Source organism: Dama dama, chromosome 14, assembly GCF_033118175.1.
Source record: "Dama dama isolate Ldn47 chromosome 14, ASM3311817v1, whole genome shotgun sequence".
NCBI classification, from domain to species: domain Eukaryota; kingdom Metazoa; phylum Chordata; class Mammalia; order Artiodactyla; family Cervidae; genus Dama; species Dama dama.
In genome coordinates, this window is record NC_083694.1 from 64,092,057 (window position 1) to 64,115,138 (window position 23,082).

General features: G+C 41.5%; 1 pseudogene; it reads left to right on the plus strand.

The window, feature by feature from the left end:
* The first annotated feature begins 15,623 nt into the window (after nucleotides 1–15,623).
* Nucleotides 15,624–15,967, plus strand: LOC133068889 (centrosomal protein 20-like; annotated as a pseudogene).
* The last annotated feature ends 7,115 nt before the right edge of the window (nucleotides 15,968–23,082 follow it).

The following is a 23,082-nucleotide window of genomic DNA, read 5'->3' on the forward strand; positions in this document are numbered from 1 at the left end:
AGGGGCCCGGAGACAGGCAGGCTTTCCAGCAGGTCCCAGCTAGCTTCCAGCATCCACACTCAATTAGCATCAGGGAATTCCACCTCAGCCCAGCCTCTTGCTTTCCACGAACACTGAGCTCTTGCTTTGCACTCAACCCTGAGCGGGGCAGTGCTGGGGACACAGTGCTGACAAAGACGGCTTTCCTGGGGTGCCTCGTCCAGTGGGGAAGGCAAACTGGTGCCCGCCAGTGGTAATGCCAGGTGGGCTGGGCTGGATCAGGGGAGCTGGGCAGGCTGTGGGGGCAGAGGTGGCACTTGACCCAGTCTGAGGGGTTCAGCTAGGGCTTCCAGGGGAGAGGAGGTCTAACATCTGTAGTAAGTTATCAGCCAGGTAGAGGGGAGATGCTGGGAAAGACTGAAGGCAGGAGGAGAAGGGGATGACAAAAGACAAGATGGTTGGTTGGCATCACTGACTCAATAGACATGAGTTTGAGCAAGCTCTGGGAGATGGTGAAGGACAGGGAGGCATGCAGTCCATGGGGTTGCAAAGAGTCAGACATTACTGGGTGACTGAACAACAAGAGGGGAGAAATGTGAAAGGGTGTTATGAGGAAAGAGATAGTAAGCCATGTTCCAGTCCAGAGTGTCTGATCCTCCTCTAGTATAGTGGTTCTCAAACAGGAGTGATTTTGACCCACAGAGAACATTTGGCAATGTCTGGAGACATTTTCGGTTATCACAAGCGGGGAGAGGTACGTGTGCTACTGACGTCTAGTAAGCAGAGTCCAGTGATGCCCCCCCAGCATCCTGCACCTCACCGGACAGCCCCCCCATTCCCTAAACAAAGAACCCAGGTCTCCCTCATTGCAGGCAGATTCTTTACCAGCTGAGCCACAAGGGAAGCCCAAACAAAGAACTATCCAACCCCAAATATCAATAGTACCAAGGTTAAGAAAGCCTAATGTAATCTCAAGAGGAATCCGATTGTGCAAGGCACGTGTTTTTGTGCTGAAGAATTTGTACTTTATCCTGAAGGCAGATAGGCTTGAGAGGTTTTAAGCAAAGATAGGGCAAGAAAAGATCTGGGTGTGTGTGGACACTCAGAGTCATCAGGGCAGCCTGAGCCCTAGGCTCTCCGACCCTACCAGCACCACTCCCCCTCCCCACCCCGCCAAGCTCCCACAGTAAACAACAGAAATTCAGAGAAAGACAGACATTCTTTGCATGACCAGGAGGCCCCCGAAGACGGGATGAGCACCAAGGAGATAAAACATTTCTTGGGTTGCTTTCAGGCCAGGCCCAGGGACCAGGTATGCTAGGCTCTTTGATACCAATCTCATCTCAGGTGACATTGCTTTTCCCTCCTCTGGGCTTTCGCAGGCTTCTGTCACCACCCTAGTTATCTGGGACTATGAGTCTGTTTATACTTGTCTCTTCTATTGCACTGAAGGTAGGGACAAGGCCAGAGCCAGCTTTGTGGCCCATCATAGGGCTGGACTTCCTGTTCAACCCCTCCACTTAGCACTAGAGATGCAAAGTCCCAAAGAGGGAAGACGTGCCCAAAGTCACATACAGTCGGCTTCCTCCTCATCCCCTGGGCTGCCTCCCCTGTGGCAATGACATCCCAGAGGACAGTCCTGTCATTCCACTGATTCTAGGTGCCTGAAAGGAGGCTGCCTGAGCTGGCTCGTGTGCTCTGCAGCCTGTTTGGTTGGGGAGGTGCTGCTCAGAAGTCAACCCGTGGACCAACGTCCCCTTAAGACTGCTGCTGCTGCTGCTACTGCTAAGTCGCTTCAGTCATGACCGACTCTGTGCGATCCCATAGACGGCAGCCCACCAGGCTCCCCCGTCCCTGGGATTCTCCAGGCAAGAACACTGGAGTGGGTTGCCATTTCCTCCTCCAATGCATGAAAGTGAACAGTGAAAGTGAAGTCGCTCCATCATGGACTGTAGCCTACCAGGCTCCTCTGTCCATGGGATTTTCCAGGCAAGAGTATTGGAGTGGGTTGCCATTTCCTTCTCCACCCCAAAAGACTAGTTTATGCTAAAAGCGTACACAGCCCTGAGCACCATGGGTTGGGGATGTCTGGTAACGTGCACTAGGGATGAATCCCACACCTAACCTGGCTGGCTTTCTGTAAGTACCTCCCCTTGGCCTCACTGTTCCTTGGCTTCCTGTCTGTAACACAGTGCTACTGGCCTTCACCACCTGTGCCCTTCCCCATGATAACTACCTGACATCTCCAGAACTAGAAAAATCTCGCTTAATCATTGTCCACACCTCTGGCACTGCAAGCAAGACCCTGGATGCCAGACTGCTTGAAGAATGGTCTTGGAACTTGGATTCTCTGAGTCAAGACCCAGGATGCCTGGGTACAAATCTGGTCCCCTCTGTGCCAGTCTCCTCATTCAACAAAGAGCCGAGTCACGGGCATGAGTGTGCAGGGGGCTCCGGAGCATGCAGGGCCTTGCTCCCTGCCCTGCCAGCCTCCTAGGCCCAGAGCCCTGCCTGGGTTTGGTATGCAAATTCCCTCTGAACAAGATGACCCACTGCCCTGGTATTCTGTGCAAAGGGGCAGGACACACCTGTGGGAGGCCCCAGGTAGGGAAGAATCCCTCAGGCCCACCTCTGCCTTTGAACTGCCTTCACTTTCCCAGTTAGATGACTTTCCATATTATGTTGTTGTTGTTTAGTCACTAAGTTGTGCTTGACTTAGTGACTGCAGCACGCCAGGCTTCCCTGTCCCTCACCATCTCCCAGAGTTTGCTCAAATTCACGTCCACTGAGTTGGTGATGCTATCCAAACATCTCATCTTCTGCTGCCAACCCCCTACCCCCGCCCCCCACTTCTCCATATTATGTACATTGAGTTTTTAAAAAAATAATCTACATTGAGAATAAAGCTGTTGAATTGTTTGTTAAATTTCCGAGGTGCCATTCATTAAAAATAAGTCATCCTCTCTAAAGTTTAAAGTAAAGAGATTTTTCCTTGAGCAGAAGTTGATAACAGACAACTCTTCAGAAGCCAGTAACCTATTCTAAATTTTAATTTTTTGTTATCTACTATTAATAAAGCACCTAAGAAATAATTCTCATTGGAACCTCACATGGTTCCACAAAATGTCAGGATGGACAATATCATTTTTCTCATTTGAAAAACCAAGGATTGGAAGCACATGAAATTTTGCAGGTTCAAACAACTCATAATGATGGAGTCATGACTACAGTCTAGATTCCTAACCTTTAAGTGCTCGTAAAATAAAATAATAAAGATCTTGAATTCTGCCATCAGAGAAAATGAGGTAGAAAACTGGCTGTGTTTTAATTGTTGGCAGACTCTGGACAAGTTATTTAACCTCTTCTCCAGTAATTTGTTTTTATCTTTAAAATAGGGACAATAGGGTCCACTTCATACCATGGACATGAGAATTAAATGAATGCTTACATGATGCTTGGCTTGTAACAAGTACTCAATAAATGCTTGTTAATGTAATAAGCCCTGTCCTACCCTATGGAGGCAGCTTCAGTAAAGTGGTCAAAGCTTGGCTTTGGAATGAGCCAGATGATTTCTGATTTATCACATGACCTTTATGTGAGTTCCTTCCCTGTAGACTCTTCTGGCCAGGTTTTTGGGGATACTGTAAGGGATACTCTGAAAATTAAAGTCTCGGTCTGCAGAAGAGAAGGCTTAAAAATTTATTTTATTCCACCTTGAACCTCTGCCAAAAAGTTTACTTACCAAGTATTGATTTCTTTACTCTGCATTTTGCCCCTTGTTTATACTTATTATTGTTGTTCAGTCACTCAGTTGCATCTGACTCTTTGCAAGCCCATGGAATCCAGCACACTAGGCTTCCCTGTCCCTCACCATCTCCTGGAGTTTGCTCAAACTCAGGTCCATTGAGTTGGTGATGTCATCCAACCATTTCAACTTCTTACACCCCGCTTCTCCTGCATCAGGGTCTTTTCCAATGAGTCGGCTCTTTGCATCAAATGGCTTAAGTTTTGGAGCTTCAGCTTCAGCATTGGTCCTTCCAATGAATATTCAGGGTTGATTTCCTTTAGGATTGGCTGGTTTGATCTCCTTGCAGTCCAAGGGACTCTCAAGAGCCTTCTCTAGCATCACAATTTGAAAATGTTTTTGTTTTTATAAGCCATATAATTCAACAAAGTATTACCAGAACCTAGTATAGTGCCTGCATCTTTTTGGACATCCAATAAATTCATGTTGAGCTATGTAGCTCATGCTGTAGGGAAGAGAATTCTCTGCAGCTCATGATGACCAGAGAAGACTTCAAGAAGGAGATGGTAGGATTTAAGTGCATGTTGAGTAATGTTTGGAAAAGATAGTTACCCCTGTGTGAATGGAGAATGATATTCAGGAGACCTGCTCATGATAAGAAGCAGCCCATAGAACACCTTTAAATATGGGCAAAAACGATGACTCTTGTAGAAGATCTAGAGGCAGTATTCTTCAAACCTGACCCAAGAAATATTGAGTGGTCCAAGACAGAAGTGATACATGGGACTTCCCTGGTGGTATGGTGGATAAGAATCCACTTGCCAATGTAGCTGGACACGGGTTTGATCCTTGATTCTTGAAGATTCCACATGCTGCAGAGCAACTAAGCCCTCATACACAACTTCTGAAAACCTAGAGCTAACGCTCTGCAACAAGAGATGCCACCACAACGGGAAGCTCGACACGCTGCAACAAGTAGCTCCTGCTCTCTGCAACTAGAGAAAGTCCGTGCACAGCAACAAAGACCCGGAGGGACCAAAATAATAGTAATAACAATAAAATAAATTTTAAAAATAGAAGAAATGATACATATCCTGGAAGGAACCCAGGGAAAAGCGAGTTTCCAGTGGTGGTTTTAGAAATGGGAAAAAGCAAAAAAGTTATCTTTTTCATGTTTTGAAGGTGGTGGAAGAATGGTTTGTTAGGCTGCATTCATAATTCTGATTTCTGATATAATAAAATTTGATCAAAGCCAGGTTTCCTTCCATATGTTTTCCTTACTTTGATTTTAACTTTTCTGTTTGCATTAGAATCATTCCATTGATGTCAATATTATTCCATACATGTGTAGAAAGAAGCCTTGGAAACATTGCTATCTTGTAACTATAGGCTGCAACACTGTCAGGAGATAGCCTTTTTAACAACAGGAAAAAGTACAAAGGTGTTGGTATTCTCCTAGATGGTTATGTTGTCACTGGGGGTGTCAACAGGTGGGGATCTTAGTTGGGGTGATAGACAAACAGCTTCAGATATTTCACTGAACTTTCAACTCTGCCAGACCCCTTGTCTACAGGTACAGTCCCTTATTGCTAAGCGAAGGCTATGTTTGGCCGGAGGAAAATGCTAAAGACATGGACACTGTGGGTGCTGCCAGAGGTTTCTCAAGGGTGTGGGTCCAGGTGTCTTGATTTTGAAATATCCCCCTGAGGCTCCCTCCTACAGCGTAAGAGGACAATGACTGCTTTCCCTGTTTGTTCTCGTGCTTGAACTAGAAAGGGATGAGGTTGATCTGAGAGTTTCAGGTGCCATTTTGACTACCTGTTTAAAAAGACTCTCTCTATTCATACACTCTCTTCTTTATTTCTTTTGTAAAAGCAACTCATGTCCAATGATCACCCTCTAGACCTTGTCACCATGAAGAACTTGAAATCTTCAACTCAGTCATCCTACCCTCTGGTGACAATGTCTTTGTCATTTACACTTCCATTTTCCATTCTGGGATCTTCAGAGAACTTGGAATTCCAGGACACTTTTCCTTTGTCTTCACCTATCAATTTTTCTCCCAATAATTCAACCTTCCCCTCCATCTGATTACATGATTCACATTCTAAAATTTTCTTTGGCTGATAATCTACATCCCAATCTACTCTTACCCCTGCCTGTGAAATTCCAAGCATGGATGAATATCACGTTTTCAGCACTGTACCAGCAAAGTAAACTTCTACTCAATGCCTTCCCCACTTCCCCCTTGTTCTTAGAGCATTTTAACGCCTAATTCTGAAGGAAATATATGCCATCAACTAAGAGACCTCTTAACATCATGTTTAAGTCTAAAGAGTCATCTGCATCCATACTCACTTTTCTCTTTTGATTCTTTTTTAAAGAAATGGTGTTCCTTTTTTTAAAGTTCATCTCTGTACCTGAGAGGCCTTTGCTTCTTCACGTGTTAATGAGCCACCTCTCTCCTACCACATTTTCATTCCGTTCTTCCTATCAATCTTGCTTCAAGCTCTCCTGTTTTAAGATCAACAAAAGCTTCTACTGTTATCTTTCTTTCCTATTAAGTACATCTCTTTGAATGAGTGATCTGCTCTCACCACTTTCAACAACCCCTTAGTCTTCATACTTTTCTATATGGCTTCTGCCTTTACAAGTCTATTATAATAAATTTGTTCTAAGAATTAGTGATTTCTTGTAGTTAAATTCAATGGATAATTACTATTCCACACAGTTTTCGGTAGCATTTAACATTGCTCCTTCGTTCCTTCCTCTTGGAATCTTTCTTTCCTTGATACTGTGATACTACATTCTCCCGTTTTCTTTTTTCCTCTATTATTTTCCTTGCTGATTCTTCTTAAGCAGTCTCTTTTGCCAGCTTGCCATCTGTTGCCCATTTCTTACATGTTGGTGTCTCTAGGGGCTTTATCCTTCGGTTTCTTTACTACAGATACTCTTGCCAGTCAATCTCATTAAGTTCCATGGTTTGATTTTCCATCTGTATACTGATGACTCCCAAATCCACAGGTCTATTCCAGCAGCTCTTTTGAGTAACAGATTCATGCACACAGCTCCCCTTGTATTTCCACAGGGACGTATTTGCCTTAGTCTGCTCAGGCTATCATAGCAAAATACCATTGAATAGCTTCTTTTAAACAATACACATTTATTTTCTTATAGTAGTAGAGGCTAGAAGTCTGAGATCAGGGTGTCTACATGATTGGGTCCCAGTGGGCTCATCTGCTGATATCTTTTCACTAGGTTCTGGATGATCTATGATGGTGATCTGGAGAATCTTTTTCTTCCTTTTCTTATAAAGCGACAGTCCTTCAGATTAAGGTCCTACCCTTATATTCTCATTTAATCTTAAACATCTCCACAAAGGAAAGGCCCTATCTCCAGATACAGCTGCACTGGAGGCTGAGCTTTAACATATGAATTTGGGTGTGTGGAGGAGGGGGATAATTCAGTCCAAAACAATGTCCAAGACTGAACTCATCAGTTTCATACTAAAATCTGATCCATTTCCTATGTTCTCAATTTTAGTGAACTGCACCAGAGATGGTATAATATAGAAATAAAGAAGTGGTTGCTAGAGTCAGTCTTCTTGGGCTCAAATCCAGGTTCTTATCTTATACTAACAAAATTGCCCTTGGGTTTCATGTTTTTCATCCATGAATGGGATTATTTTATAGTATCTGTCTTGTAGGAGTATGATGAGCATTAAGTGAGTTATAATTGCTCACTTATAGCATTAAGTGAGTTGGTATAATCCTTGAAACAGTGCCAGGCACCTGGATATGATTAGGAAAACAGCACTCAGGGCTTCCCAGGTTGCTCAATGGGGAAGAATCAGCCAGCCAATGCAGGAGATATAGGTTCAATCCCTGGTTTGGGAGGATTCCAAATGTTGCCGCGCATCTAAGCTCTTGTGCCACAAGTATTGAGCCTGTCCTCTAGAGCCTGGGAGCTGAAACTACTGAACCCATGTACCACACAACTACTGAAGGCTGCATGACCTAGAACCCAGGCCCTGCAGCTAGAGAAGCCACAGTGAGAAGCCAGTGCCCCCCAACTAGACAGTAGCCATGCTGTCTGCAGCTAGAGAAGAAGCCCATGCAGCAATGAAGACCCAGCACAACCAAAAATGAATAAATAAAATTAAAAAGTGCCTGGTAAACATCCACTATTATTATCATCTACCTAATGGATTAAACCAAATGCCTGCATGTCATCTTTGATCTCCTTTCTCTCTGTTGTTCAGTGGCTAAGTTGTGTCTAACTCTTGGCAACCCCATGGACTGCAGCACACCAGGCCTCCTTGTCCTTCACTGTCTCCCGGCCTCTGCTCAAACTCATGTTCATTGAGTTGATGATGCCATCCAAGTTTCTCATTCTCTGTCGCCCCCTTCCCCTCGTGACCTCAATCTTTCCCTTCTCTATTTATTTTCTCTCTAGCCTTTCCTTAATTTCTGAGTTCTATAGTTTCCATCTCCTTAACATCCTGGAACTGATTCACACTCCATCCCCTTACCTTTTTCCCTGTCCAGGAACCATTACTCTTTCCTGAGTTGCTATGATAGCGTATTGACTAGTCTTGCTTGGCTGACCTTCCAGTCTAGCCTCGCACAGCATACAGGGTGTTTTTTCAAAAATGCAAATCTCTTCATGTTAGTTCTTTGCCTACATCTATTAAATGATTCCCCCCAAATCTTTCTAATGATTTACAGACCTTTCACGATATTTCTATGCTTTACCACTGTTATCCTCATTTCTCTCCACTCATTAATTTTTACTCCACTTGGTAGCTACACCTTAAACTATTTATTTTAAGGGAATACTTCCCAAGAAATTTTATAATATGCAGAAAGTGATATTGTATGTATGGCACATCGTGGTGAACCGACACATTTACTTGTGTCTTAGGACAACTGGGCTGAGATCTCATCTAGAATCCTCAAGGGTAAGGGAATCAGGATTCAAACATATCTGTAACTCTTTCACAACATAGCAACTTAACTAGGGTACATTAGCTTGAAAGCTGGGTCTAATTACAGATTGCCACACCAGGGCCATGAATTCCACTGTCCCTTCCTAGAGTCTAATGTGTCTGTGTGTGTGTGTGCACGCGCGCGCTTAGCTGCCCAGTCATATTTGACTCTTCATGACCCCATGGACTGTAGCCCTCCAGGCTCCCCTGTCCATGGAATTTTCCAGGCAAGAATACTGGAGTGGGTTGCCATTTCCTCCTCCAGGGGATCTTCCTGACCCAGGGCGTGAACCCGTGTCTCCTGGATTGGCAGGTGGATTCTTTAACTACTGAGCCATAAGGGAAGCCCCTCCTAGAGCCTAGAGCCACTACCCAAACTCCTCTTGAGTGCAGAATCTTCACATTCCGCTCTAGAGGGCCCTTCCTCCTGGAGCCCTCACTTGCCCTTTGTGTTTGTTTTTTTGGTTTGTTTTTCTTTCTGCTCCAAATAGCAGCTATGTATTCTCTTCCACGCTGCTGTTGTTGTTCAGTCATTAAGCCGTGTTCATCTCTTTTGTAGCGCCATGGACTGACTGTAGCCCACCAGGCTCCTCTGTCCATGGAATTTCCCAGGCAAGAATACTGAATTGAGTTGCCGTTTCTTCCTCCAAGGGATCTTGCCAACCTAAGAATCAAACCTGCATCTCTTATGTCCCTTGCATTGGCAAGAGGATTCTTTATCACTGAGCCACCAGGAAAACCCATCCCCTCTCATACCTTGTACAAAAACATGTTTCTGAGGAACTTCCACCATATAATAATAATTCAATAACAGATAAATGCTTAGGATCCAGTGGGAACATAGAAAAATCTGCAGAGTTTGTAAGAATCGGATAGTAGCATAAAATTAATTCTCAACAGTGCCTAGAAATTCTGACCAATGCTGTTACTTCTTATACTTAATTAGGTAGATTCTTCACTGACATGATAAAACAAACACTTTTTACATAATAAACCAACTCCCATTTTAGCCAATGCAATTGCCTACCTTAGGTACCAGCATAAACAAGCAAGATAATTGATTTCCTGAAATAAGGCAGCTGTAGCTCTGCCTAAGCCTGGTTTTTGGCAGCAGTACCAAAGTGAATCTAACTAAAAGGTAGATATTTACACTGTAGGTTCATTTTGGGGAAAAATCTACATGCTCCCAAGCATCAGAATCTCTATATACAAATGTAAATTCCATGATTATGTTCCAGAAATAAAGGTGTCTTAAATGCATGATTCTTTTACCATTTTAGATTCTTGGCTCAAGCCTATTTCAAACTCTGTGAATAATGGAGAATTAGCTTGACATTTTAACATCTCTGTTCTTGGAAATAACAATGTTCCATTAGTCCCAAAGTGCTTTCTAGAGATAACTCAGTTTCTCTAAATTTCATATCTTGTTACAACTTTGGGACTAATAATATAAAGACACAAACATAAATTAATCCCTGTTCTTCCTTTAAGCTAATTTACCTGATTTTTGAATTATAACCTATTTTTAAATAAAACTTTAACTTAAGAGGAACATTTGTGGTAGGAGAAAAGTGGTTATAGGAACTTAAGATTATAAAGATAAACTCTTCAAAATGAGATAATTTGGGCTTTCTACTAATATATATCAAAATAATTTCTTTAATGGACACAAATTACACAAGTAACAGCACAGGAAAATTTAAGAAAACTTATTAGGTAGAAAATTAAAGCCAACTAATTAGTTAACAAAATAGATTTGAAACCTTCTTTATTTCCCATATTGGCTGCACCACACAGTTGGCCAGGGAACTGAACCTGGGACTTGAACCTGGGCCATGACAGTGAAAGTTGAATCCTAACCATTAGGCCACCAGGGAATTCCCCAAACCTATTATTGCTTTAAGAGTCTGATTTGGGAGTTTCCTGGTGGTCCAGTGGTTGGGACTTGGAGCTTTCATGGCCATGGACCCTGTTTCGATCCCTGATCTGGGAACTAATAGCATGCAGGCTGTGTGGCACAGCAAACAAAAAATAAAGGTCCTTCCCTAGTAGCACAGTCAGTAAAGAATCTGCTTGCAATGCAGGAGACCTGGGTTCGATCCCTGGGTTGGGAAGATCCCCTGGGGAAGGAAATGGCAACCTACTCCAGTATTCCTGCCTGGAATATCCCATGGATGGAGGAACCTGGCTGGCTACAGTCCATGGGGTCACAAAGAGTTGGACACAACTGATCAACTAACACTGACCCTTGAAAAAGGAGAATATCGACCAGATGACACTCTGAGTCTCTCCCAGTGTTTTTCTCTTGGTGTTCGTCTCCCTTTAGGAAACTTTTCTCTGCACCTATCCTTCTTGACACCATATCCTCTTTTCTGACTTTCCCCTTAGCTGCTCACATATACAAGTGACCCAATCATCAAATAACGACAAACTAACATTCCTGGTCCCTACTTTCTGTTCTGGTCACCAGCCTATTTCCTTTTTCTCCTGAGCCATACTTACTAAAATGGCAACATTTCTCAGTCTTCTATATCTCCTCAACTTTTCTTTAATTTTCCACACGCTACAGTCTGCCTTTCACCTATTTTTATTGCTGAAACAGTGGTCAGTAATTTAAATGGACATCTTTTATTTCTATTAGCTAGGAAATTTATCTGAATCCTCTTCTGCCCTCCACAGCAACTTGATACTATGAATAACACCCCTACTTCTTGATTTTGGCCCTTAAAATGGTAAAAGGCAATGCCTCTGGATTCAGGCCCATCAGAAATGGTAGGACAAACGGTTGCTGATAAAATACCACACTCAACTGGACGGAGGACTGCAGTGCCATCTGTCCTAGTGTGGCCTTTGCAGCATCCAAGACACCCCTCTCATTCTCCAGTTGATTTCATGTCCCTAAACGAGAGAACATGGAAAAGAGAAAAGAGAACCTGGTGGAGGGAAGGGAATCGAGAAACTGTATGTGTGTGATTTGTGAGATTATTTTCTGTTCTATTTATTTACGGGCTTCCCTGGTGGCTCAGATGGTAAAGAATCCACCTGCAATGTAGGAGACCTAGTTTCAATCCCTGGGTTGGGAAGACACTCTGGAGAAGGGAGTAGCTACCCACTCCGGTATTTTTGCCTGGAGAATTCCATGGACAGCAGAGCCTGGTGGGCTATGGTCCATGGGGTCACAAAGAGTGGGACATGACTGAGCGATAAACACTTTCACTTTTCACTTTGTATTCTATTTGTTAGTCTAGGGTGAGCCGGGGTACACCTAGGTGCCAGTATAACGCCCCAGGGCCACAAAGATGCTTCTATGGCCCCCACAGCAAAATCATGGAAACTATGTAAAATTATACTACCTATGATCAAAGACATTGGATTTATCTTCTTTAGTAAATTTATTGCCACTGCTAAAGACCTCCTTCTGTCCAAGAATCTCATATGATTTATTCAAGCCTGCATAATTTTTTACTTCTCATTTAAATATTCCTTGTAAATTGAAGGGCTTGACTTTACATTTGAAACTGACAATGATTGCAACCTATTTCTCCCTCTTGAGGCTCCCTCCCCTCCCCTCATCCTACCACTATTCTTTCTAACTTTTCCTTAACACGTTAATTGCTCACTCATATCTGACTCTTTGCAACTCCATGAACCATAGGCCGGCAGGCTCCTCTGTCCATGGGATTCTCCAGGCAAGAATACTGGAGTGGGCAGTCATTCCCTTCTCCAAGGGATCTTCCTGACCCTGAGGTTGAACCCTGGTCTCCTGCATTGCAGGTGGATTTTTTATCATTTGAGCCATCTGAGGGGAGCCCAACTTTCCCTTAATCATCCTTTATTTTTAGACTCATTAAATATTTTTTCTCAAAGTGTTTTTCTCAAAGTTCCCATTATTTTAACAATCTCCTTTTCTTTCTTTGTATCATCGATCCAGGCAAACTCATTGTTTTTATTCTGATTTTATGGCTCCATCCCAGATCTGTCTTCCAAACTTCAGGCCAAGATAGCCCACTGAATATTAAATATATCTACTGTATGTCCAATGGAGCCCTCAAGTAAGCATAGCCAAAAGAGACTTCCTGTATTTTTGTCTCTGATAACACAGCAGACTGAGTTAGTAGGAAACCCTCTTAATTTAAAAAAAAAAAATGTGGTATAGAATACAAAAAAATATATCAACGTACTCTATACATGACTGCTCAAAACAAATAAAAAGAAAATCCAAGAAATGAAAAGAGCATTCACCGTCAGTAATAACAAGCTCATGCCTTTTCCAATATGTCCTTAGAAGATCTTGAATCTGACTATTCGCTTAATGATAACTAGCTGTTATTTTAATGTCTATGAAGAAAGCAGGGAATTCCCTAGCGGTCCAGTGGTTAGAACTCTGTGCTTCCACTGCAGGGGGCCTGGAATTGATCCCTGGTCTGGTAACTAAGATCCTGCATGCCTGATGGTATAGCCAAAAGAAAAAAGAAAAGAAGAAAGAAAGCAAACAAATAAAGCCTTGAACCTGCATGAGGCAAGCAAGCAGTTGAAAATGAGATGTCTGCCTATAAGCAGGACACTGGAGAGAGTACCGCCTTGATGAGAAAGTGAACAGAGCAGGAAAAACACAGACACACATGGGAACTGTAAACTTGCCATGTGGAACACAGATGGTGCAGTAGTACCTCAGCTGAGAAGTAGTAAAAACTGGTTCCAGAACAGTAAAATAAGGAAATTATTGCAACATTTCAAAAACTAGGGGTACCTTGGATTCCTTAGAAAACAATTCCTACTGAAGACAGTTCCACTATAAAACTAACAAACCACAAACTGGTGACTCAGGGATTCAAGATTCATCTATCTGGAAACACTACCATCCTAAAAGTCTTTTCTTTCAACTGGATGGACAAAAGTGGGAGTGGAGAAAGTATTTGTTGTGATTGTTTAGTTGCTAAGTCATGTCCGACTCTTTTGCAACCCCATGGACTACAGCCTGCCAGGTTCCTCTTCCCGTGAGAATTTCCCAGCCAAGAATAATGGAGGGGGTTGCCATTTCCTTCTCCAGGGGATCTTCCTAACCCAGAGATCAAGCTGGCAACTTCTGCATTAGCATGCGGATTTTTTTACCTCTGAACCACCATCTGCTCTTAATTACCTTGGACTAGACTGACACATAACTTTTACTTATATTCCACGGTAAGAATTCATCATACGACACCACCTCGATACTTGTACCAATATTTAGCAGTGTGCCCAGAAGAACGTAATGGTTTTATAAACATATAGCAAGTATCTTTGCCACATTGTCCTATCAAATAGATCAGTAAGAGCTATTGATTCTGCCCTGGATATCAGTAACTGATCCATCTTCTTTTCCTTCTCCATGTCTTCAAGCTTGTTTAGACTGTCATCCTCTTTCACTTGGAATACTGCAATAACCTCCTGACTTGTCCTATGACCTGATTCTCCCTACCATTGTTAAAATACTGCGGCTGTAAATAATACTAGCTCTAGATAACTTTGGAAAAATTGGGAACTTATTATACAGGGCTCTTTACTATCTTATGGACCCTGAAACAATAATAAAGCTAGGTCCAGGAAAGTTCTGGGAAAAGAAATTGAAAGGGTGTCAGGATTGCAGCCAATAGTCAGGTATTCCCTGTCGGCCTTTATTTTATTTGGCCTCTCTTTAAGAGAAAATTTTTTCTCCCAACTCACGGTGGGGTTTCCTATCTTTTTGGGGGGCAGCACCACGAGGCATGTGGGATCACTGTTTCCTGACCAGGGACCAAACCTGTACCCGCTGAGTTGGAAGCCCAGACCCTTAACCACTGGACTAGCAGGGAAGTTTATCTTAACATTGCAAAAAAATATTCAGTGTCTTTTCCATCCTCCCTAATGGCTCAGCTAGTAAAGAGTCCACCTGCAATGCGGGAGACCTGAGTGCCATCCCTGGGTTGGGAAGATTCCCTGGAGAAGGGAAAGGCTCCCCACTCCAGGATTCTGGCCTGGAGAATTCTGTGGACTGTACAGTCCATGGGGTCACAAAGAGTCAGACACGACTGAGCAACTTTCACTTTCACTTTCCCTTCAATATGCTACCACTCATAGACAGCTTTGGGGTGAAAGTATTTTTTTACGTCTGTCTTCTGTCTACAAGGGCTAGGACCAATCGAAGTCATCTACTTCTTTTTATCACCCATGGATCTGACCCTGATGTTTTATACAATCCAGGTAGAGTGATTGTTCAATAAATATTCAACAAACCAGTGAATGACCAACAACATTATTCTATTTTATTCCATTCAGCATATTGTTAGCCACCTGTAATCTAAGAATTCATGTTCTGATTCAGTCAAATTTTTCATCCCTCAAGAAAAATTTGTCATGATGACTAAGCCTCAAAAGAAGGACAATTGCTCCCTTATTTTCTTGGTTTTATGCTTCAGGACTTGTCTTATCTGGCTGTGGCATCATAAATCGTCTCCATCTCGTCCTGTGTTCAGCTTCGCAGACAGGTTCTGTGTATTTGCCTTCCTTGTAGATCTCTGTTAACTTGGAGCTTACTCAACACTTTTGCTCCACACCCACATATTAATTATTCTGATTTTCAAAATTTTCTTGTAAAAAAAAGGTACAATATGAATAAAATTCAGCTTATGGATGATTGTATAGTGTCTTAGGAACTATTTTATTTGCACTAACAACATGCATTTGTTCTCTGTTTGTTTTGGTTTTACAAAACAGCCCCATAACTAACTAAGGATGGAACTTTTTCCCCAAAGCTACCAAATCCCACATGATTTTGTTATCAGATCCCACAGGAGATGATTGTCTCATGTAGCATTCAGTGAAACAGTTTTCTTGGAAGCAAAAACAAATGTTGTCAAGAAAAAAATGGACTGCAGGCAAACCCCTGGCCACTGAAAACTGGCAACTGCTGCGGAGCTGAAGGCCATTTTAAAGAAAACCCAGGGAAAAAGAGAAGTATTGTGGTATTTAAGGGCAAGGATTTGAGCTGAAGTTTTCAATGCCCTTGCTGATAAAAGGGAACCCTGACCATCATTGTCTCATGAAAATCTTCTAATTAATGAGTTAATTCGGGAGTATTTGAAATTCAATATGAGTATACAAGTCTGCCCCTCAGGAGATTCTGGTCAACCTGTGGTTCAATTGGACAGTTTCTCATCTGTGAACTAAGTGATTTTGAAGAATCAAAGGATAATACAATACCTCTTTTTTTATCGAATTTTCGCTCATTTCTTGCATGAAACTAAGGATAACATCCGAAATACGCTTCTAAAAGGGTCTTCAGCTGCCAAACTCAAATCTTGGCAGACAGTTTAGTGGAAGAAAGCAAATGGTCCCCCAACTAGGGACTGAACCCAAACCCTCACAGTGCAGGTGCAAAGTCCTGACCAGTGGACTGCCAGGGGATTCCCAGAATGAATATAAATCTTGACTGTTGTAATAAACTTTTAAGAAACATAAAAAAATAAAAACAAAAGAAAAATGGATTGTAAGTAAATTGTATGCCAGTTTTTATAAAAAGAAAAAAAATGGAGCATGGTTTACAGGCAACATCAGTTGGTGGTAACAATTTTGAGGCTAAAACCAGACTACCCAAAATTAAATCTAAACCTCCTAATTTTTTGGCTGTGGTACTTTAGGCAGGTTAATTTATCTATAAAAATAGATATGATAATAGTACCTACTTCAGAGTATCACAGTTTGTTAAAAGGATTAAATGATGTAATGGATGAACAGTATTTGGTAAACTGTTTAAATTCACAGTAAACACTTATGCCCACTGGAAAGGTAGAATGGGTGTTGGTATAGACCCCAACTCTGGACCCATGACACCAGAGTTCAAATCCCAGCTCTACCTTTTACTGACTATGCCACCTTGGGCAACTTCCCTAAATTCTCTGTGCTTTAGTTTTCTCATCTATTAAAATTGGGACCACAATAGTATCCGTCTCATAGAATTGTTGTATAGAATAAATGAATTAACGCCTGTAAAATGCTCAGTAAATTTGTTATAACTGAAAATTGCTTCTTGTTTGGGGAGATGCTCAAGATATTTTCCAGGGTTGAGTACTCATTACAGTTAAGTCTGACCAGTTTTATTGCTGTTTTCTTTGCAGTTGGCAAGCTGATATGTGTGTATTTAAATAAACTCCAATGTTTTCAAATAAATTTATCATTTTTATTGTTGACATTTATTAAACTCCAATTAAAGTTATTGACCTTACTCTAAGCAAAAAGAAGCTACAGAAAGGAATCATCAATGACTAAACTAGCATTCCATACAGAGCTACTCACCTACTCAGTAGGAGTGGCTTTTGTTACTAGAAACCAACATTTTCCTATTCTTGAAACTAATACTTTGGTCTGGGGTATCAGACAGATGCAGGTCGCTGCATCCCAGGTTCATTCAAACCACTCCAGATCTGGTGTTTCTGTCCCTTTATCACCTGCAGTGTGCTAAGAAGGTGGACAGATGTGTGTTGCCCTGGGGGATTAAATATAAATAGATAGATGATAGATAGACAGATTTTCAGCTCCGCTATTTTATTTAAGATTTTTGGATGTGCTGGTTCTTCACTGCTGCGTGCAGTCTTTCTCTAGTTGCGGTGAGTGGGGCCCACTCCCTTGTTGTGGTGTGCGAGGTTCTCATCGCAGTGGTTTCTCGTGTTGCAGAGCACCAGTTCTAGGTGAATAAGCCTTCAGTAGTTGCAGCTCAGGGGGTCTAGAGCCAGGCTCAGGAGTTGTGGCACATGGACTTAATTGCCACGCAGGATGTGGCATCTTCCTGGACCAAGGGTGGAATCCGTGTCTCCTGTATCGCCGTGCAGATTCTTATCCACTGTACCACCGGAGAAGCCCTTCAGCTCTGTTACTGAACAAAGCTATTTAAGCCAGTTAAATGCATGTCCCCCTTTCCCAAATAGTTCTCCAATTGAAAATGTAAATGTAAAATTTTTATTTGAGTCTATGCTACATTTATCTGGAGTACTGGAATACTATAGTACAGGTCCATTTACAAACAAGTGCTGCTTTGGGGGAAGTAATCCTTCCAGAGATTCAGGTTAATGTAAATTGTGTTTGCAGTTATGTAAATCATTTTTGAGATAAGGTCTTTCCTTCTATTGTTCTTCCTCTCTTTTCCTCTTTCTCTTTCCCTCTTCCCTTCCTTCAATCTCCACTCAGGTCACACTAACCTCTTTCCTCTTCCTGCAGCACACTAGACATGCCCACTTAGTCATCTATTTGGTTAACTCCCTCACAACTAAGACCCGGCACATCCAAAGAAATAAATAAGATAAATAAATGTTTTTCAAAATGTATTATTTTCTTTTCTATCTTTGCATAATCAAAAATAAGGCAGAGACTAGGCAATAGAATTTCCTTTAATGAAAAAGGCGTCCTTGCTAACATATGCAGTTCCTGACTTGGAAAGATAGTGGGAAGTTGGTTGTTGCTTGCTGCTTATGTAAGACTTAAAGCTCAACATTCAAAAAACTGAGATTATGGCATCCGGTCTTATCACTTCATGGCAAATAGATGGGGAAAAACTGCAAGCAGTGACAGATTTTATATTCTTGGGCTCCAAAATCACTGTGGAATGTGACTACAGTCATGAAATTAAAAGACACTTGCTTCTTGGAAGGAAAGCTATGACAAACCTAGACAGCATATTAAAAAGCAGAGACATCATTTTGCTGACAAAGGTCCATATGGTTAGAGCTATGGTTTTTCCAGTTGTCATGTACGGAAGTGAGGGTTGGACCATAAAGAAGGCTGAACACTGAAGAATTGATACTTTTGAACTGAGGTGCTGGATAAAATCCTCTTGAAAGTCCCTTGGACTGCAAGAAGATCAAACCAGTCAATCCTAAAGGAAATCAGTCTTGAATATTCATTGGAAGGACTGAAGCTAAAGCTGAAGTTCCAATACTGTGGCCACCTGATGTGAAGAGCTGACTCACTGGAAAAGACCCCAATGCTGGGAATAACTGAAGGCAGGAGGAAGAGTTGGACATGACTTAGCAACTGAACAACAACAACAAAAGGCTGATTGCAGACAGACTCTGACCTGAAGGACTGTATCTTTTCCTTTCTTGCTCTCTGGGCTCTGTAGGCAAGCCATCTATCCTGAGGGATCTTAAGAACCACATAAAATGATGAAAACCAGTCAGAACTTTCAGCACAGAGCAAGTACTATGAGATCTTGCACTCTGAAGCTTGAAAGGAATCTTAGAGCAATTTAGTAAAAGTCTCCATTTCTCAGATAAGGAGACTGAGATCCAGAGAAGGTAATGAGTTGCCCTCAGCCACATGGAAAGTATGTGGGCTGACATGAGCCTCGAGGCCAGTTTTCTTCTCTGGAAGTTAGTCTTCTCCTCCTTTGCCATTTTCATTTACTCATCTTCTGCAAGGATCTATTGGCTGGTTTCATAATTGTGGAAGACAGCTCTGAGGTTAGCAATCACCCTTGTATCTATTGGAAATTCAGATCTTTAGCCAGGCTGGCATAGTGGAAACTGTGGATTCTAGAGTGAAATTCTAGTGCTGCCGCTTGCTAGCTGTGTGAGTTAGGGTAAATAACTTTATCTCTTTAGGTTCAGTTTCATCATATATAAAATATAAGCATCAGAGTTACTGTTTCCATCAATCCAGAATATTCAGTATGATTTGGTTCCTTCCCTCGCTTTGTTTCCCCTCCACAAAGTTCCATGTCTTTTGTCACAGCTTCTTGAAACAAAACACATTAATGTTATGAATATACTACTTTAAATGGTTGCCCTTGGGTATAAATCTAAGGGGAACTATACTTCTAAATAATCATTTAATAATTAATGCACATTTTCATTTTAGACAAGGCTGAGAGAAAACATCCCTGCTCTGTTTTTTGCTTGAGTTTGTAGTATAAGTGACCCTGAGTCTAGCTATAAAAGGCAACTGGAATGGTTTAATTATTCAGGTATAAATGCAAGACAAAGCCTGCTGCTGCTGCTAAGTCGCTTCAGTCATGTCCGACTCTGTGCCACCCCATAGACGGCAGCCCACCAGGCTCCTCTGTCCCTGGGATTCTCCAGGCAAGAGTACTGAAGTGGGGTGCCATTGCCTTCCCCAAGACATAGTCTAGATTCTTCTAATTCCTTTAATAAGCTCCTATGTTTTAGGAATTTGTGTTGTTTTTCTCAGAAAAAATGCCAACATTAAGCAAGTTGAAACTTTAGGCATACCTTGTTTTATTACACTTCCCTTTATTGTATTTTTTTTTTAAATAAATCAAAGGTTTCCAGCAACCCAGAGTTCAGGATGTCTATCAGTACCATTTTCCCACAGCATTTATTCATTTTATATCTCTGTCATATTTTGGTAATTTTCAAACTATTTCAATTATTGCTATATTTGTTATGGTGATCTATGGTCAGTGATATTTGATGTTAATGTCATCAAAGGGACATTGGGTGCTCCACCCAACTGGCTATTCCCCCATCTCTCTCCCTTTCCTCAGGCCTCCCTATTCTCTGAGACACAATGTTGAAATTAGGTCAATTAATAACTCTATGATAGTATCTAAGTGTTTAAGTGAAGGCAGGAGTCATATGTCTTCCACTTTAAATCAAAAGCCAGAAATACAATTAAGCTTAGTGAAGAAGCTATGTCAAAAGCCTAGCTGGCTGAAAGCCAGGCCTCTTCGACCAAACAGGTAGCCAAGTTTTAAATGCAAAGGAAAAGTTCTGTAAAGGAGATTGGAAGTGTTACTCTAGTGAACTCATGGATGATAAGAAAATGAAACTGTCTTATTGCTGATATGGAGAAAGTTTCAGTGGTCTGGATGGAAGATCAAACCAGTCACAATATTCCCTTAAGACAAAGCTTAATTCCAAGCAAGGCCCTAAATTTCAACTCTCCAAAAACAGAGAGAGGTGAGAAAGCTGTGGAAGGAAAGTTTGCAGGTGGCAGAGATTGGTTTATGAGGTTTTAAGGAAGAAGCCAATTCCATGCCATAAAAGTTTGAGGTGAAGCAGCAAGTCCTATTGCAGAAGCTGCAACAAGTTACCCAGAAGATCTGACAAAGATCCTTAATGAAGAGGTACACTGAGCAGATTTTTCAATGTAGATAGAACAGCTTTTATTGGAAGAGCAAGTTGTGTAGGACTTTCATAGAGAGAAGTCAGTGCTTGGCTTCAAACAGTTTCAAAAAAATAGGCTGACTCTTGTTTGGGGTGAATGCACCTGGTGACTTGAAGTCAGTCCTCATTTACCACTCTGAAAATCCTAGGGCCCTTAAGAATTATGCTAAATCTACTCCTCCTGTGCTCTATAAATGTAACAACAAAGCCTGGATGACAACATACATGTTTACAACATGACTTACTATTTTAAGCCCACTGTTGAGACCTACTACTCAGAAAAAAAGAGGTCCTTATCAAAATACTTCTCATTGACAAGGCACCTGATCACCCAAGAGCTCTGACAGAGATGTACAATGAGATTAACGTTGTTTGCATGTCTGCTGACACAAAGTCCATTTTGTAACCCAAGACCAAGGAGTTATTTCAATATTCAGGTCTTTTAATTAAAGAAATACACTTTATTAGGCTATCGCTGCCATAGATGGTGATTTCTCCGATGGATCTGGGCAAGTTTAGTGGAAAACCTTCTGGAAAGGATCCACCACTTTAGATGCCATGAAGATCATTTGTGATTCATGGGAAAAGGTCATAATATCAACATTGACAGACATTTATAAGAAGCTGATTCCAACTCTCTTGGATTGGGTTTAAGATTGGAAGGGTTTAAGATTTCAGTGGAGGAAGTAACAGCAAATGTGGTAGAAATAACAGGAGACCTGACTTAGAAGTATAGCCTGAAGTTGTGACTGAATAGCCGCAATCTCATGATAAAACTTAAATGCGTGAGAAACTGCTTCTTATGGATGAGCAAAGAAAGCAGTTTCTTGAGGTGGAATTTACTCCTGGCGAAGGTGCTGTGAAGATTTTTGAAATGACAACAAAAGATTTAGAATATTACATACACTTAAAGCAGAAGCAGTAGTTTAAGAGGCTTGACTCCTATTTTGAAAGAAGTTCTACTGTGCGTAAAATGATCTCAAACAGCATTGCGTGCTATAGAGGAATTGCTCATGAAAGAAAGAATCAATCAATGTGGCAAACTCCATTGTTGTCTAATTTTAATAAACTGTAACAGCCACCCCAACCTTTAGCAAACACCACCTTGATCAGTCAGCAGCTGTCAACATTAAGGCAACACCTTCCACCAGCCAAAAGATTATGACTTGCTGAAAGCTCAGATGATAGTGAGCTTTTTAAAAATTTTTATAACAAAAAATTTTTTAATTGGGTATGTACATTGTTTTTTAGATATAATGCTATTGCATACTTAATAGACTACAGTGCAGTTAAACATACACTTTTACGTGCACAGGGAAACAGAGCAGTTCATGTGATTCACTTCTTTGCAATAACCATTTTAGGGCGGTGGTCTGACGCTGAACCCACAATATCCCCAGGGGATGCCTGAGGTCTTGCGTGCTTCTTTGATTGTAAACATTGGGTACTGATTTATTGTTTCTTGATTTGAAAGGAATGTACAGAATGCAATCCTTACCTGTTTCTGCTCAGTTTCTGTTTCTTAAAAGATACTTGTGTCTTAAGGCTTTCTTCTGTCTGGCTCCATCAGCTGGCCTTTATGTCTTCATCTTCTTTCTTCCCTTTTGCCAAGGAACAGGTTAACTTTTCGTTTAATCTAAGCAAAAACAAAATTAAGCCTTCCCTTTTCTTTCACACACCATTCATGCATCATCTTTTTCATGTCCTTCCCTTGTTTTCCCTACTCTGAAGTCCATTAATACTCTAACCTCAGCCTCAAACCCTCCACTAAACTCTGCTTGTTAGATATTGAAGACACTGCTATTGCCAATGAGTCTCTCCAGTCCAGTTACAGGTTGCTTTCTCCTTGTGCATTTGACACTCTTCCCTTTCTCTTAATTTTTTTTTTGAAAGTTTTTCTTGAAAACAAAGCCCCAAATCTCATTTTAGAAAATATAAAGAAGCAAAAAGAAACAAAGATCACCCACATTCCATTACCTAAGACAAACTACCCAAAGCAGTCCACTATGAGCATACATACACAGACACACACACACCCCCCTCGTACATCCTCCTCCTCCCCCCATGAGAATATGCTATTTATTATACTTGGTACTGTTTTTTCATTAATATATTGCAAACTTTGTTCCATGTCCAAAGACTTAATTATAATGGTATCAAAGTTTTAGAAGTTATTTTAAATTTTTGTTTAGTTTTGGCTGTGCCGTCTTCACTGCTGCTGGAAGGCTTCCTCTAGC